Raw genomic sequence first — 15,305 nt, 5'->3', positions numbered from 1 at the left:
CGTATAATTATATACAGGAGATACCCAGGTTATACCAGGTGTACATATATAATTATATACAGAAGATACCCAGGTTATACCAGTTGTACATACATAAATATAAACAAGAGATGCCCAGGTTATACCAGCTGTACATGTATAATTATATACAGGAGATACCCAGGTTATACCAGCTGTACATGTATAATTATATACAGGAGATACCCAGGTTATACCAGGTGTACATATATAATTATATACAGGAGATACCCAGGTTATACTAGCTGTACATGTATAATTATACACAGAGGATACCCAGGTTATACCAGCTGTACATGTATAATTATATACAGAGGATACCCAGGTTGTACCAGCTGTACATATAGAATTATATACAGAGGATGCCCAGGTTATAGCAGCTGTACATATATAATTATATACAGGAGATACCCAGGTTATAGCAGCTGTACACGTATAATTATATACAGGAGATACCCAGGTTATACCAGGTGTACATATATAATTATATACAGGAGATACCAAGGTTATACCAGCTGTACATGTATAATTATATACAGAGGATACCCAGGTTGTACCAGCTGTACATATAAAATTATATACAGAGGATGCCCAGGTTATAGCAGCTGTACATATATAATTATATACAGGAGATACCCAGGTTATAGCAGCTGTACATATATAATTATATACAGGAGATACCCAGGTTATAGCAGCTGTACATATATAATTATATACAGGAGATACCCAGGTTATACCAGCTGTACATGTATAATTATATACAGAGGATACCCAGGTTGTACCAGCTGTACATATAGAATTATATACAGAGGATGCCCAGGTTATAGCAGCTGTACATATATAATTATATACAGGAGATACCCAGGTTATAGCAGCTGTACATATATAATTATATACAGGAGATACCCAGGTTATACCAGCTGTACATGTATAATTATACACAGAGGATACCCAGGTTATACCAGCTGTACATATATAATTATATACAGGAGATACCCAGGTTATACCAGCTGTACATGTATAATTATATACAGAGGATACCCAGGTTGTACCAGCTGTACATATAGAATTATATACAGAGGATACCCAGGTTATTCCAGCTCTACATATATAATTATATACAGGAGATACACAAATTATATTTGTACCAACTGTACCCGCATCAAAGCCGGGATATGCCTGCTGTTTTGAACAGCTGACATGTGCCCACAATAGGTGCGGGTGGAATCACGACCCACCCGCACCTATTAACTAGTTAAATGCCGCTGTCAAACTCTGACAGCAGCATTTAAAGGGAACCTGTCACCCCGTTTTTTCGGTATGAGATAAAAATACTGTTAAATAGGGCCTGAGCTGTGCATTACAATAGTGTAGTTTGTGGACCCCGATTCCCCACCTATGCTGCCGAAATACGTTACCAAAGTAGTAGTTTTCGCCTGTCAATCAGGCTGGTCTGGTCAGATGGGCGTGGTGTCTTCCCCCAGATCTTGCGTAGTTTTCCGTTGGTGGCGTAGTGGTTTGCGCATGTCCAAGGTCCCGAATCCTGCACAGGGGTGTGAAAATAGCAGTGATGTCCGTTATTCCATTGGTGATCGGTGGGCGCGGCCATCTTGCTATGTCCGCGCGTGCGCAGAAGCGGCGCTCTGCTGGCCGCGGCTTCAGGAAAATGGCCGCGGGCATCCGCGCGTGCGCAGATGGCTATCGCGGCGGCCATTTTCGTGAAGCCGAGATGCGAACTCTGCTTCACGAAAATTGCCGCCGCGCTAGCCTTCTGCGCACGCGCGGATGCCCGCGGCCATTTTCCTGAAGCCGCGGCCAGCAGAGCGCCGCTTCTGCGCACGCGCGGCCAAAGCAAGATGGCCGCGCCCACCGACCACCAATGGAATAACGGACATCGCTGCTATTTTCACACCCCTGTGCAGGATTCGGGACCTTGGACATGCGCACACCACTACGCCACCAACGGAAAACTACGCAAGATCTGGGGGAAGACACCACGCCCATCCGACCTGACCAGCCTGATTGACAGGCGAAAACTACTACTTTGGTAACGTATTTCGGCAGCATAGGTGGGGAATCGGGGTCCACAAACTACACTATTGTAATGCACAGCTCAGGCCCTATTTAACAGTATTTTTATCTCATACCGAAAAAACGAGGTGACAGGTTCCCTTTAACAAGCGCTTCCAGCCATCCGGCAGGAAATGCGCGAACCGTCACATGATCAAGGGTCATTGGTGCGTCGGCATGACAACCTCTATGGTTGTTGACGCCGGATTGCTATGAGTGCCACCCTTTGGTCGGCATTCATAGCAAGTCTGTAATTCTGGAGCATAGAGGCAATCTGAGCATCGCCTCTATGTAGCAGAGCCGGTCTAGTTGTGGCAGCTTCTATTCTATTGAAGCATGCCAAAAGTGAAAAAAAAAAAAAAATAAATAAATAAATTTCTAGCAAAGTTTGGAATTTTTTTTCACCACTTAGGTAACAAAGAAACTAGACATGTTTGGTGTCTATTAACTCAAAATGACCTGGAGAATCATAATATCAGGTCGGTTTTAGCATTTAGTGAAGCTAGCCCAAAAGCCAAACAATAAACAAGTGTGGGATTGCACGTTTTTTTGCAATTTCACCACACTTGGAATTTTTTTCATGTTTTCTAGTACAAAACATGGTAAAACCAATGGTGTTGTTCAAAAGCACAACTCGTCCCGCAAAATACAAGCCCTCACATGGCCATATACTTTATTTATACGGAAAAATAGAAAAGTTGTAGCTCTGGGAAGGAGGGGAGCGAAAGACGAAAACACAACACCGTAAAAATCTCTGGGGTTAAAGGACCATTTTCAATCAGGAGTATAAGATCAAAGATACCAATATGGAACCATTTATGGGATTACAATAAGGAAAATAGCCTCTTTTATTTTTCTGTCCATATAGACATACGAGGGCTTGTTTTTGGGGAGACTACCGTAGTTGTACTTTTGAGTGGCACCATTCGCTTTCTTGCATAATCTATTTTAAAACAGGAAAAAAACTCCAAGTAGATAGAAATTGTGAAAAAAACACAATTCTAAAATTGTTTTTTGAGAACTGTTTTTAGGGTGTATATTTTGTGGTAAAAAATGACCTGGAAATATGATTCTCCTCATCGATACGATTACAGTGATATCAAAAATGTTTAATGTTTTTATTATTTTAGAGGTGAAAAAAATCAGGTTACCCCCCAACATTGTTGTGGTTGTATATCAAATTTCCGAGACCAATAGTGTTTTTTTTTTTCGGTTGATGGAGCTGTGTAATTACATATTTTTTATGAGACGAGATGATGTTTTTATTGATATTATTTGGGGATATATGTGACGTTTTGATCGCTTGTTGCAGCATTTTTTATGGAATTTCAGAGACCAAAATAACATAATTTTGGTGTTCTTGATTTTGTCTCCCTTTTATGGTGTGTATCGATTGGGTTAATAATGTTTATATTTTGATAGATTGCACTTTTCTGAACACAGCAATACCAAATATGTGTATTATATATATATATATATATATATATATATATATATATATATATATATATATATCCTTTTTTAATAGGGTAAAAGTGGGGGAAATTCTAACTTATGTTCTGTTTTTGTTTTTTGTTAACACTTTTTTACTTTTCAATGTTTTTAATAGTCATTTTAGGGGACTTGAATTGCGTATTTTTAAGGGGCAAAAGGGGGGATTTGAACTTTTCTCATATTTTTTACCAAAAAATGTTGTTTACTTTTCACTGTTTTTAATAGTCCCTTTAGGGGACTTGAAGCTGTGCTATATACAGCGATGCCACATCATTGCTGCATATAGTGAAAATTACAGTTTTGTTTGAAGACCTGCAGGGTTGTCTTCAGGGCATTACTGCCCTTACTGGCATATGGGGCCTGGTGAGGAGGCATTATTTGGTCACTATGTGGTGGTAATATGTGGTCTGGTCATGGTGTGGTGGTGTTTGTTCCTTGTATGAGGTATTATTTGGTCACTATGTGGTGGTAATATGTGGTTCGGCCATGGTGTGACAGTATTTGTCCCATGTATGTGGAATTATTCGGTCATTTTAAAAAATGTATGTTACACATTTCCCTAAAGAAAAAGAAATAAAACTATACCTGAAAAGAATATAGGGTATTTTAACAAATGTTTAACAGGTTAGAGTAGAGTACGGCCCGGCCAAAAGAATCTGTCTTATCATGGTGGTGGCTGTAACAATCTTTTGGACAAAACAAAAGCTGCTGGCTATGTATGTGATCTGGTGTTCGATGAGAACTGTTAATGTGTGAGGACGTGGTGCAGAAGGGGAATTTTTCCTAAAGTGGGCTGTGGAACTGTGGAAGGTGGAGGCTGGGCGGAGTCTCAAGGGGGCCTGAAAATGTTGCCAGTATGGGGCCCTGAAATCTCTTGTGGCAGCCCTGAAGCTCGGTCACAGGCAGGATTTCAAAGGAGCTCTGTAATGACAAGTGTGGGGGTCCAGGCTATCATAGCCATCCATCGGAGACCCGCGATCACATCATGGGTGCGCAGATTTGTCCATGGACAGCGGCATATAACAGGTTAGCAATCGCAGGCTGAGCTCACCCACGATTTTCAGTGGCAGGTACTGGCTGTATTACACAGCTATGATCTGTCTGGCATGCGGCAGGCTCAACCCCCCCCCCCCCCTTCTGTCTTGCGCCATACATGTACGGAGGATGTCGTGAAGGGTTTAAAGGTTATTTTTTCAAAAGTCTCCCATATTTTATATTTAAAAAGGGTCCCCTTTAAGAGAATACTACTTCCACCAGTCATCCAAACTACAGCTAAAGATATTGTGGGTTGTGGAAACATCATTACAAGAACTAGTATAAACTATGTGGTCAAATTATTTGAGTGGCTCTAGACGAAAACAAAGACTTCTCTCTTCAGCTCATACAGGAGGATACTGCTTGCAAACCTCTGCGTACAGAAGATAATTATCATTTACAGTAGAAATGACCTTCGTAGAGTGGTCAGCCCAAATTAAGTATATATTGCACGTGTTTCCCCTCCCCCTCTCCAACCCTTATAAGCTTGGCTTAGCGTTCCGATCAAAGACGACAATTCCACCATGTGGTCACATCTCAGATCTGCTTCCGCGCTCTCCACGTACTGATTTCTTCGAACTGGAGATGAGTTGACTCAGAACAGGAAACCTCACTTCTTCAAAGCGCATCTTTCTCCACAGTGACGGTGAAAGATGGACAAGGGGGAGAGAAATCTATGTGCAGAGGCCTATATGCAAAAGAAAGTAATGAGATGTTGGGAGGGTCTACGTAGTCAACCACACAATGACTGTGAAATGTGACCCCATAAGTCATGGTGGGCAGAGTATGGTTTCCTTCTCCTCCTTACTTTCTGCATCTCTAAGAACAGATAACACATTGCTAATTGCTCGTCTGCTTCATTCCACAACTGGTCTTCTGTGAATCAGAACTTAGTCACCAGGATAATCCGTGAAATGGAGGGTGGTAAGACCACTATGAATGAATCCTTTAATATGTTTCCTGAAACTCATCTATTGATCATTGAGATATTTGGGTTTTTTTTCCTCTCATACGGCAAAATGAAAGACCATTTTTCATCAGTTTTGCCGGATCTGATTTTCAGCCAATATGTCCATTTTTACCATCGAGTGTTTCTTGTATGCCAAAATAAAATCCAAGCTTCTCCTACCTATTTAATAGTAAAAAAAAATGGTCAGCACTCAGATAACACACCGATGGTATCCATATGCCGCCAAGTTTTGTCTGTCATGGACAAATTGATTTGTGTTGCCAAAAAACACAGACATGTGAACAGCCCTGTCAACTATAATGGGAAAGTTTTATATACGTGAAAAATAACACAACGTGAAGGTGAAAAATGGAAGTCTGAATTAGGCCTTAAAGAGAATCTGTCAGCAGGTTCTTGCTACGTAATCTGAGCGCAGCATGAGGTAGGCTGAGAGACCGATTCCAGTGATGTGTCACCTACTGGGGTGCTTATTGTTGTGTTTTACCATCAGGAGATTATCACTAGAGGACTAGTTGTCTCATGCCATCTAGTCTTCCTTCTCTGTGTAACACCGCACCCAGCGCTCATTGGCAGCTTTCTGCTTATGCACAGAGCACACAGCTGACAATCAGTGGTGTGGGCAGGGTTATACAGAGCTCAGTATTCAGAGAGCTTGTAGATCTGCAGCAGAGAAAACAGCAATTTTATCAAAACTGCAGAAGCAGATCAGTAAGTGACACATTGCTGGAATCAGGGTATCTGTCCCTATATCATATTGCTCTGAGATTATGTGGCAAAACCTGCTGACAGATTCCCTTTAATGAAAGAAAAGAAAATCCAAACAAAAAAGTTAAACTATACAAAATATGAGGGTGATTCATTAGTACTATGAAGTTTAGGAGTAGAACTCGACAATTTCCTGTAGAGAGCGACTTTTGACTTGTACGACAAGACTTTATTTGACGTTCTCATTTCCCAAAGGTTTCTTAGTTGAAATTGTGACCCAAATTACTTTGGATGAGATTGATGTATTGTCTTCGGTTACCTAAAATTACACCAAAAAAAGTGTTTCTGTATAGCCAGGGTAGGGAACACTGTGATCTACCAGTGGATTACTGCCATGGGAATAGTAGTGCATTTTCAGACTATCTATACAAAAAGGGGTGATCATTGTTGGGCTTTTCCTCAAAAGAAGTTCTTTATGGCGTATTCTATGTTCTTGCCAATTGGATGAGATTAATGTATTGTCCTTGGTTACACTGGGGTACACTGGTATGTGACTTCAGACAGGTTGTATTTAATTTGCCTCTGATAGATTCACTCTGCATCTATTGTGGTTCATTTGACCATCTCGAGTTATGGTGTGCACATTCTCTCTGGTTTTCCTCTGAAGGCTACGAACTCTAATGATTTTATCATACTGTGAATTTTTCTTCAATAGATATTTGCCTTCAGATGAAAACGGACATAATTGTTAAATAACCGGACACTGTACTTACAGATAGAGTTATTTTTCTTACATAACATACATTTTTATACTCTATTGATCCTGTTTGCACTATGCACTTTGCTTAAATCTTTATACTGTACTTCAGATTGGTTATACGATTATTATGACCACTATAGGTGGTATTATATTTGATATTACCGTATCTAAATCATAGAGGTATTTCCATCCTACTTTAGACTGTCTGTAGGGTCATTATATGATGTTCGTTACCTTGTATAACTTGTGTCATTTCATCTAGTTTTCAAAATCATCATCACGACCAGTGTTTGCTTTTTTTCTCATCATCTTTGTGGCTAAGTTGCATCTCCAACTTTTAATGTTTTAAAAAAAAAATAATTTTGTACTTCAATAAAATAATTATTTTATTATGAAAATCAGTATTGGAGGATTCTGTTCGTTCTTACATTTTCTTTGGTCTCCTCACGGCCCTCTGCATTGAGATTTTTGAGCTGATCATTTTCTACTCGGTTACCCAAAGTTACACCAAAAAAAGTGTTTCTGTATAGCCAGGGCAGGGAACACAGTGATCTACCAGTGGATTACTGCCATGGGAAGAGTAGTGCATTTTCACACTATCTATACAAAAAGGGTGATCATTGTTGGGCTTTTCCTCAAAAGAAGTGCTTTATGGCATATACGGTACTATGTTGCTGCCAAGTCTAGATGGTATAACAGCAGAGCTGGGTCCTACAGACTTTGTGCTTATTTTTAACACAACAACATATGAATGTGGCAGTTTTGTGGTTTGAGGCGTGATTTTTTTTCTCTATGGGGCCGGTCCCTTTGTAAAAAGCAGCATACTCTAGCTAGATTAAACCAGAGCCGCAAAACTAAACAGGATGAACGGGGCTGAAGATGGTTTGATGTCTGACAAACAGAATTGTGAGCGCAGATGTTTATCTCTCATTTGCCTCTCTCGAGGACTGAAAATAACATTACACTAAGATGAAAAAAGATCTTACACAAACGACAATCATAAGCTTGAAGCAAAATAAGGTTACTTGAACCATAACCATGACCATTTCCAATACCCCAGAGTCACGCACAATAGCAAAAAATGTGGTTTCTTATTCTTTTTAGCAAATTCTATTTATCTAGGCTGCGCACATACACACTCACATCACAGTGGTGCGTCCTAAATACAAAGTTGAGCAACTTTCTAAATAGTCTTCATTAAAATAGTTTTACCATTTTGTTTGAGCTCTGTAAAAATGTTACAAATCCAGCGGAGCTCAGGATCAGTCCTGACGGCTCTTTCTGCTCTCCCTTCTGTCAGTGTTAAGGCTCGTGCAGATGACCATATTTCGAGTCCGAGAGTGATCACACAAAACATCGGATCGCATTCTGACTAATGTTATACTACAAAACCGTTCACATGTCCAATATTTTCCTTGGACAGAGTCTGTCCAAGGAAAAAATCACAGAATACTTGATTTGCATCATATATTCATATCGCACTCGGCCACGCAAGTGAGTGAATCTGTGGAAAATATTAGACTGCGCTCAGATGGCATCAGAGTGCAATCCAATTTTCATGGACTGACAGAATGGAGAAGATGGAGAATTTTGTTTCCATCTTCTCATCCAGAAAAATTGGATCACACTATGATCACACACTGATCAAATTCTGATCAGAATGTGATTAGCATAATCAACCCAATTTTCTCGGATGAGAGAAAGTACTGTTGTGTGACCCTAGCCTTAGATATAGCAGAAAGGAGGAGGTGGTTGTACACAGACCTCCAGAAAGGTGAGAGAGAATGTATGTACAGTCTCAGGGAGGGCAGAGAAACCAGGTTGATATATTAATTAATGGAGACAACACCCTGGACACAGATAAACTCAGACCTCTCACCCAATCTACTGTATATTATTGGGAGGGCCACACAGACCTCAAATGCAGCCTATATTACTGAGAGAGACACACATAGCTCACTTCAATCCTGTACTACTAGGAAATAGACACAGACCTCTCATCCAGCCTATATTACTTGGATGGTCACAAAGACTTCACACCCAGCCTGTATTACTGTGAGAAAAAGAAACCTCACATCCAGCCTGTATTACTGAGAGAGACACAAAAACCTAACATCTAGCCTATATTAATGGAATGGAGACACAGACCTCACATCCAGCATGTATTACTGAGAGAGAAACTCCCACTAGAGAAAAACTGCATATGAGGGAGTCTAAAAATGAATAAAGCAATGAATATACATACATGCATAATTACATAGGTTGAAAAAAAAACATAGGTCGATCAACTTAAATTTTTCTCGGTCAAATAAACATTATCATTGTCGGGAAGCTGTCAGAAAGCAGCACCAAACAGTGTCTTTTTGACACTCTTGCAGGCCAGAATATGATGGTATTTTTTATACAGATAAAAGAGCACTAGTAATCAATGCTTTTCTATGCAATATCATCTTGAATTTATAGTATGAGAGTGGAAGTGTCATATGCTGGAGCAATGAAGGCTGTAAAGTGATGTGCAGATGCTCTTAACATGAGCTTTGTCCTCTCAGCTAAGCCACAGTTCAAGCTAGATGTTGGTTCTTAGCTTGGACCTTTGTCTGGTGGTAGACCAAGGCAAGATGACCTTTACTGAAGTACAAGTTTCATAACCCTGCCCGACTTTTTCAATCGCGCCATGAAAAAATTGTTTGAGATTTCTTATTCCTCCTTATTCCTACAACTGCACCAAAAAAAATCTACACATTGTAGATGAATTTAGACCTACAAATCCTGTGTTTTCCCTTAAGATTTATACCGGGCAGGCGGTGTTTAATGCCTGCAGATCTGGCCTGGTGCCCACTCCTGGGAATCCTGTCATTCTGCGGTCACTATGAATGGGTCCGTTCAGACAAGGAATATAAAGCCACTTGACCCACTGTCAGGTTGAGCTAGCTTATTGTATGAAGCACGGGAAAGGGAAGCTTAATACAGTGGAAAGGAAGTCTTAATTTCCTATTGCTATTAGTTGAATGCAGGAAGGAAAAGTAATAGAGCCAACACTTCATATGATTCTATATCAAATTAAATGTCCATTATGTTTATTTAATGTGCAAGGGATGAATTTACAAAACTTGACCAGCCCTTCATAGCTTTTTCTGTTGATTATAGCTATGTAAATAGTAAATATATATATAGACTTCAATGGGGAGTGACATTACATAGATTACACTCAGGACATGCATTGTGGCGAATTAGGATTACCTATAAGGAATTCACGGCACATGGAGGAATATTCCATAAACATTCAAGAAGGGAATATCCCTTAACGCAGTGCTCCCCAACTCAGGTCCTCAAGAGCCACCAACAGGTCATGTTTTCAGGATTTCCTTAGTATTGCACAGGTGATATTTGCATCACCTTCACAGGCAATAATTCCATCACCTGTGAAATACTAAGGAAATCCTGAAAACATGACCTGTTGGTGGCTCTTGAGGACTGGAGTTGGGGAACACTGCCTTAAAGGATAAGGAATCAATGATAGTCTAGGTCCTGAGAACTCCACTGATAACTCAAATTATATGGCCGAAGTATTCAGCACTTGCATGTGTGCATGTACTATAGTGAAAGGACCTACAGACAAACTCCGATCCCTTCCTCTGTGGCTGCCACTCTTTATTGGGCTTCATGTCAGGTCTTTCAATGTCCATTTGGACTCACCCGTGTTTGAGTATTGAGACTGTAATGTGTTCAGTTGCCAATTGTTTGGAGATTACCAGCATTCAGTTGCTTCTGTTGCTGTCATCTCCTCAGACTCTTGTGTTTGCCCTTTTTGGTACTGCTGCTTCTGAAAGCTGACAGTTAACCCATCATTTGCTTTAAGCATCACAAACTGTTATTAGTATCTGTTCACCTTATGTTCCAGTCTGCTGTGGTTTCTATAACTTGCATTTAGTATGAGAGTGGATGGGGCATATGCTAGAGCATTAGAAGCCTCTTAAGTGATGTGAACATGCTCATTCTGTGACCTGCTGGCTAATCCATCATTTGCTGTAAGCATTATGAACTGTTATTAGATGCTGTTCACATTATGCTACAATTTGTTGTGGATTCTGCTACCTACATCGGAGTATTATTTCAGACCTGCTGTTTTCCTCTTCATCAGCCCTCCTGGTTCTCTGGCTTCCGATGTTTCCTGTCTTGCTTGTTTTTCTGCCATCCAGTATAGTCTGGGGTCCGGGTGTTAAATGTTCCACGTGCCTTCCAGATTGCTGCGCCAACATTCTGGGTCCACGTGTTCACTCTGACCTGTGGCTTCATTAATTAACCTCCCCGGGTGAGCCTACCAGAGTCTCATGTGTTTGCTGGGCACTTTTGCCCTGCTCTAAATTCCAGACAATCTTCAGTGGTTTTAAAGGGTAGCGATATATTAATGTTACACTTTAAATGTGGTCACACATATTAGATAATTTTTGGTATACAGATTATTTCTCTCAACAATGTGAACAACCCTTATTTTTGCCGATATCATGTGTCAGGGAGAGTTAGGAGACCCCAATTACTGTAAGTAGACAATAAAACAAATATCGGTGGGTTCAGTTGAGCAATGTATGGACACCTTTAGGGCTATACAATAGGCACTTGCACAGGAATAAGCATATCAAGTCCACACGAGACCATTTATGACGTATTGCCTTTTAAAAGGTCAGACACAACGTTGTGTGCCTTTTCTCCTACATTAGTTCCCCTTTTCTTCTGCTCAGACTGACGTACAAATGCTTGGTTTTGCACTATGAGATAAGAAAGAGGGAAGTTGTAAGCTCTAGTGCCTTGTATCTTACTTTACAGTCGCCATTTATGGTGCTGGATAATGTCCCATTCACAGAAATTTCTGGGGGAATTTCCTACTATGTGAAGAGGACCAGTGTTTCAACATCGAGCTGCCTAAAACATAACTAAATGTGCTGATAATCAGAACTCCTACAGACCTGTCCCCGGCCAAGGAGCTCGTCATAAAAATAATTGGTTAAACCTTTACGCAAACTTATGCTATTTCGATGAATATTGCAATATTAAGTATTTTCATTCTATTAATTATTTTCCACCAATTTAAGATATTTTATTGGCTTATATTTTTATATTTAGAAAGTGTATTATCAATGATTTATATTCATGCAATAATATTTACAAACACATTCATCACAATGACGTCTTCAAAGGCTCTGCCGTAATATCTAGTGGGCGCAATATATCATGGCGATTAAATATTTTCTGTTTTCTTCTATTTTGTCCTAGGCCACCGAACTGGAATCTAATGTGTGCTGTGTTTATTGGGTGTCATGGGTTGCTTTCGGGGGAGAAGTGACAGCTCTCCAATTGGCAGCAGTGCCTTATGGGTATGTCCATGCAGGACATTTCCAGTGTTCAATTCTTCAAGTTGAAAATAGCAGCAAATCAAGTGACAAAATCTGTAAAAAAAATTGTGTCGATTTTATAGTGAATTTCCTTGTGGAAAGAGAGAAATCTGCAAGAAAAACGCAAAGCATACATTTACAATTTTCACTTTGGATTTTCCGCTAAATCCTCCTTAAACACCAGATAAAAAAATGGTTGGAAAAATGTCCCCATTCACTTCTATGAGAAATCCACTTAGCTTTCACATGAGAAGTTTTTGTAGTGTTTTATTTGCTATTAAAAGAGCTATCTCTGAAATCATTTTCCTACTAATATGCTGTTAATAGCTGTTTTTCAGTGATTGGCAGCATTTCTAGCATAAAAAAAATTTTTTTCTGTCCTTACTCCCTTTGGTGTTACTTCTTGTTCATTCTGCTGAAAAAGAGCTCTAGACAGAATCAGTCTCCTTCTCCCACTGGCAGCTGACAACATAGTCGCTATTTATTTCTCTTGTATAAGGAGTTTTCAAAGCTATGTTGACATGTGCAGCGCCCCCACTGCCGCAGGGCCGAGGGGTACCCGGTACCGGGCCTCTGAGTCTCTGCTCTGGGGTTGTCACGGTGGCTAGACCCGGTCCGTGACCCTGCTGAGGGGCGCCCAATGAAAGGTGTGGATGGTGGTGGTAGTGCGGTGCAGTGCTGGTCACAGTAAATAACGAGGACTCCAGGTTGCAGTCTCTTTACCTCTTTACTGAAGGCTTCGGGATCCTCAGTCCGGAATACGGTTAACCAGGCTGCGCAAGTCCGGCCGGTCCGATGGCACCTCCAGAGTTCCCTTTGCAGGTGGAAATCTGTGCCTACCTTCTAGCGCTTGTGTGTTGCGGTCCTCCCCTGCTGTGCTTACGGGATAGTCCCCACAACTGTTGTGTCTGTTTCTCGTGTTCCCTCACAACTCGATTCTGATGTTCTTCTTCGTCCCCCAGATGATATGGCTAGGACGCACCCGTATGACGGGTAGGCTCGGAGCTCTTCCTGGACCCTAGTGTCGCCCCTCTCCTGTTGTTGTCCCCTATGTCTTCGTAGGTGATTTGTGTGAGACAGCCCGCCTATAGCTGACTGTCCTGCCGTAGGTTTGAAGTATTGCTTGGAGCCTAGTACTTCCTCGGCGTTCCGGCCACCGGCTACGCGCCTCAGTAGGATGTTGCCTCGTCTTACAGCACGACTCCTACTGGTATTTCTCCTTGTTGCATTGATCTCGTTTCTCACTCAGCACAATATACCTCGCTTCTCGGCCTTTCTTAGGGCACCGCCGCTATCTAGTGCAGGCGCGGTCCCGTAACGTTCTCTCTGTTCGCTAGGCCTCTGTCAGGAACCCACCCCTGACAGGGACCCCCCTGAGTCTCTCCCCGCAACACCCTCTGCCACAGGGTGCTGCCTGTTCGATTCCCAGTCAGCTTCTCTCTAACTTCCTGCCTAACCCCCAGTTTTACCAGATTGTGAGGAGTGGCCTAATACATAGCACCCTTAGCTCCCCCTGGAGGCCAGACCGTGAAGTGTATTAGTGTCTGTGATACCTGGTCAGGTGAATTCCTTCAGTGCCATCAGACGTACCATAGCCCCCCTTAGCGGCGGGGCATCAGTACTGCAACGACCAGGACTCTGGGGCGCTGCACTCCCCCCCGGTTAAATCCAGTACTCCTGGACTGGGAAGAAAACAACAATACATGTCAGCAAAAAGACATACAATTTTGAAAATGCAGTAACAATAAGTAAATTTGAACAGAGCTTCCCTTTATGGGAGGAGAGGACACTTGAACGTTACAAACTTGGTTAAATACTTTAAATAGCATATTATAAATAACTTTTCTTACCCAACCGGGTATTCTACTAAGTGCAAAATTTTGAACAATAATTTAACGTTGCCTTTAAGGACGTACACGCTGAATCCACTAAAAACCTTCTTATAAAACATTATAAGGCTAATCAACTTTTTCCTTCATTTTCCATCTTTACATCTGCAGGACCGCCTGTCTATCTGCCCCAGGCCTACTGCCTCTCGTTCTGTTGCAGGACCGCCCCTTTCAGCCCGGGCCTACTGCCTTTCTGCTACTATACACAGTATAGAATGTATCATCCATCTCTCAGTTCAGGATCACCGAGCCATCTCTGTATGGCTCCTAGGAGGACTCACCGACTAACCCCGTACGGGCCCACTTCCTGTCCTCATTCTCTGACACATCATTAAACATTTCTTACTATCAACTCTCTGACTACATATAACTTTACATATAAGCATTATCACTATTTCTTTTAAGGCATCATTATACTTTAAGTGCTATGGGTGAACGTTCCCTTTAAGAAGGAACCAAGTCTCTATGAGGTAGTGCAACTTCTCAAGCTGCAAGTCCGTACGCAGCAAGGACTCCGGTACTGCTTCCAGGAACAGTTTCTTCGCAAAGAGTCCTTTCTTTTATAAAACCAGTAGAGGGCACCTTTAAGAAGGTGCAAACTATTTACAAGGAGTTTGTAATCATGCAGTGTTCATGATCCAGCAGTTCATTTCCACAATAATAAAACAGGAACAAAAACAAAAAGCAGAAGAAGGGATCCCGGGTAAACAAAGGGATCCCTTTAAGAATAACCCTAGTCGGGTTTTTAAAGCAGCAAAAAGCAGGGAAACAAACAGTTAACTATTTACATATCCATGGCATCGAGGTTTACTCTCGCTCTGGCGGCCGTAGCTCCGCATAGACCTCGCTCGGCAAGGTGATCGGCGAGATCGGGGCCTTTAAGAAGTGCTCCCTACCCGTGGCTCGATCCCAGGGTGTAAGGCGCTGGAGGCTATAGGTCCCAGGGAGAGGGGGTGCCGTGACGGGGCCTATCA

At 41.5% G+C, this 15,305-nt stretch overlaps 1 protein-coding gene across 3 annotated transcripts in view; it reads left to right on the top strand.

Moving 5' to 3' along the window:
* The window catches only part of PIK3R5 (phosphoinositide-3-kinase regulatory subunit 5), a 102,533-nt gene that overhangs the window by 38,593 nt on the left and 48,635 nt on the right, over positions 1–15,305 (top strand). Inside the window, exon 1 of one of the 3 annotated variants that reach the window (XM_077253535.1) lies at positions 12,317–12,424. The exons of the other annotated variants lie outside the window; for them this stretch is intronic. The gene's annotated coding sequence lies outside the window, so the exon portion shown is untranslated. Of the gene's footprint in view, positions 1–12,316; positions 12,425–15,305 lie in introns of those variants that run through there. 3 annotated transcript variants of the gene reach the window in all.

This window comes from Ranitomeya variabilis, chromosome 4, assembly GCF_051348905.1.
Source record: "Ranitomeya variabilis isolate aRanVar5 chromosome 4, aRanVar5.hap1, whole genome shotgun sequence".
Classification (NCBI taxonomy): domain Eukaryota; kingdom Metazoa; phylum Chordata; class Amphibia; order Anura; family Dendrobatidae; genus Ranitomeya; species Ranitomeya variabilis.
Note: the sequence above shows the minus strand (reverse complement) of the source record. Positions and strands in the feature narration are given on the sequence as shown.